The 2,947-nt window shown below is 37.4% G+C and overlaps 1 protein-coding gene across 1 annotated transcript in view; it reads left to right on the top strand.

Moving 5' to 3' along the window:
• The window catches only part of KRI1 (KRI1 homolog), an 87,535-nt gene that overhangs the window by 33,308 nt on the left and 51,280 nt on the right, over window positions 1-2,947 (top strand). The gene's annotated exons all lie outside the window — the stretch shown is intronic.

The raw sequence follows: 2,947 nt of genomic DNA, 5'->3' as shown, positions 1-2,947 counted from the left end.
CTCGCGCGAAGGGGGGAGGCCTGGCGACGCTGCGCCCTGACGGGCGCTCACCGACGGCTAGGGAGGCCGAGACGGCCAGGGAGGAACAGCCAAAATGCCCCCTCGGCTTATAAGCGGGTCACCAATTTTTCCCAGTTCTTTGTGGGAAAATCGGTCCCTCGGCTTATATTCGGGTCGACCTATACTCGAGTATATACGGGTAGTTTTTTTTTTTAACTTTTTCCCATGTCCAAATTAATGCATCCCTTATCTGATGTTGGAAGAAGTATGTGTGAGTTTTCTTATCTTTTCCCCATAAAAAAGCATGCCATCCAGCTTGTAAATCATGACCTTCAATTGTTAAGATCCTTTTGTTTTCTAAGTTTATCCAGTCACTGATCCAAAGCAATCCCGCTGCTTGGTAGTAAATTTTCCCATTTTGGGAGCCCAAGGCCACCTCTACTTCTACTATCCTATAACGCTTTAACCTTTATTTGTGCTTTTTTGCCTAACCATATAAATTTATTAATCATTTTATTTAATTCATCAAAAAAAAAATTCCCCAATTTTATTGGAACTGTTTGAAAGAGGTATAATAATTTTGGTAATACATTCATTTTAATTGCCGAAATCCTTCCTAACAATGATAATTGTAGTTTCCCCCAAATCTCTAAGTCTTTTTGTATTTGTAGTATCAATTTTTTATAATTATCTTCTTTTATTGAGGGACATCTTATGGTGAGCCAAATTCCTAAATATTTGATCTTTTTTACAATTTGCAGCCCCAAATTTTCTTCTAATCCCCTTTTTTGTTTTTCAGTTAAATTTTTAACTAATATTTTAGTCTTTTCTTTGTTTATTTTTAGTCCCGCCACCATTCCATATTTTTCTATTTCATTCATTAAAATATAACCTCTTTCTAATGGTTCCTCTATAAAAAACACCAGATCATCTGCGAATGCCTGTATCTTGTATTCTTCTGTTTTAACCTTTAATCCTTTTATCTCTTTATTATTTCTCATTTGAGTTAGTAGCACTTCTAACGTTAGAATAAAAAGTAGAGGTGACATTGGGCATCCCTGTCTTGCTCCTTTGTTAATTTCTATCTTCTCTGTATTCTCCCCATTTATTATTATTCTAGCCTTTTGTAGTCTATATATTGACTTTATCATTTGTTCAAACTTCTCGCCAAATTTCATATTTTCTATTAATTGGAACATAAATTGCCAATTAAGGTTATCAAATGCCTTCTGAGCATCTAAGAATACTAATGCGGGGTGTGCTTCGTAGTATTCCAGGACATTTAGCACAATCCTCGTATTATTCCTAATTTGTCTGGTAGGTAGAAAACCATTTTGATCCGAATATATTATTTGGTTTAATATTATTTTTAGTAGTTCTGCCATTATTGTAGTAAAAATTTTATAGTCCGAATTCAACAGCGAGATTGGTCTATAATTTTTTATTTGTTTAGGATCCGTATCTTATTTTGGAATTAGAGTTATGTTGGCTTCTGTCCAGGAGTCTGGTAATTTAGCTTTCTCCAATACATCATTATATACATCTAATAATATCATTTCTAAGTCTTCATACAAAGTCTTATACCAATGGTAGCGAACCTATGGCACGGGTGCCAGAGGCGGCACTCAGAGCCCTCTCTGTGGGCACATGTGCCGTCGCCCCAGTCTTAGGCCTTCAGCTGGGTTTTATAAAACCTTTTCACTTTAGGCCTCCATCGCCATGTGCCAAAAAAAAAAAAGGTTCAATCAATTAGTCAATTTCAACTTCTCGTGGGAAAAAAAAAGATCTTGCAAAGTTGGAATTGATTGATTGAACTTTTTAGACCCACCCAGTCTGCCGTTACCACCGCAGCCACGCCCACTTAATGGGCCACGCCCACCCGGCACTCGACGATGCATAAGTGGGTTTTGGGTTGTAGTTTGGGCACTCGGTCTCTAAAAGGTTCGCCATCACTGTCTTATACACTTCCCCAGGTATACCATCTGGCCCCGGAGCTTTATTATTTTTTTGCTTTTGTACTGCCAGTTTTAGTTCCATTACTGTTATTTTTTTATTCAATAATTCTCTTTGTCCTTCTTTTAATTCCGGGAGACCATTGGCCTTTAAATATTGTTGTATATTTTCCTCCTCTATTTCCTCTTTCTTATATAGACACTCAAAATATTTCTGAATTATTTTTTTCTTTTCATCTATTTTATATTGCACCTCTCCATTTTTGTCCTGTAATTCCTGAATAAATCTTTTTTCCTTTTTTTTTTTTAATTTATAAGCAAGCCACCTCCCAGGTTTATTTGCGTGTTCGAAAAATTTTTGTTTGGTTATTTTCAATTCCCTTGTCAATTCCTCTTGTTCTATTATATTTAATTTATGTTTGGCCAGAGTCATTTCCTCTTTAATCCTTTCATCTTGTGGCTCCTGCTGTAATTTGGATTCTAATTTTTTGATCTCATCCAGAAGTATATTTTGTGTCTGTCTTTTCACCTTATTTTTCCTAGCCGTGTATGCTATTGCTATACCTCTGAGATATGCTTTGGCGGTGTCCCTTATGATTTGTAATGATGTTTGTTGTTTAGTGTTCTCTTTAAAGAATAATTCCATCTCTTTTTTTATCCTTGTAATAAATTCTCTTTCCTTTAAAATTTGGATATTGTCTACCTTCTCTTTATTTTTTTTTCTGACCTGTCCACACTATCTTCAGGGGGTTATGATCTGCCCATATGTTTGGGCAGATCATAACCCCCTGAATCACTTCTTTGAGTGAGGGGTTCTTGCCGGCTGCCTTGAAAGAGGCTGTGGTGAGGCCCCTCCTCAAGAAGCCCTCCCTGGACCCGGCTACTTTGGCCAACTACCGGCCTGTCTCCAACCTTCGCTTTCTTGCGAAGGTTGTTGAGAGTGTGGTGGCACGACAGCTCCCTCAGCACCTGGAAGAAACTGTCTATCTAGACTC

Source organism: Protobothrops mucrosquamatus, unplaced genomic scaffold (assembly GCF_001527695.2).
Source record: "Protobothrops mucrosquamatus isolate PMUCROS unplaced genomic scaffold, P.Mucros_1.0 scaffold1154, whole genome shotgun sequence".
In the NCBI taxonomy this organism is placed as follows: Eukaryota; Metazoa; Chordata; class Lepidosauria; order Squamata; family Viperidae; genus Protobothrops; species Protobothrops mucrosquamatus.
This window is presented reverse-complemented; position numbering and strand designations above follow the sequence as displayed.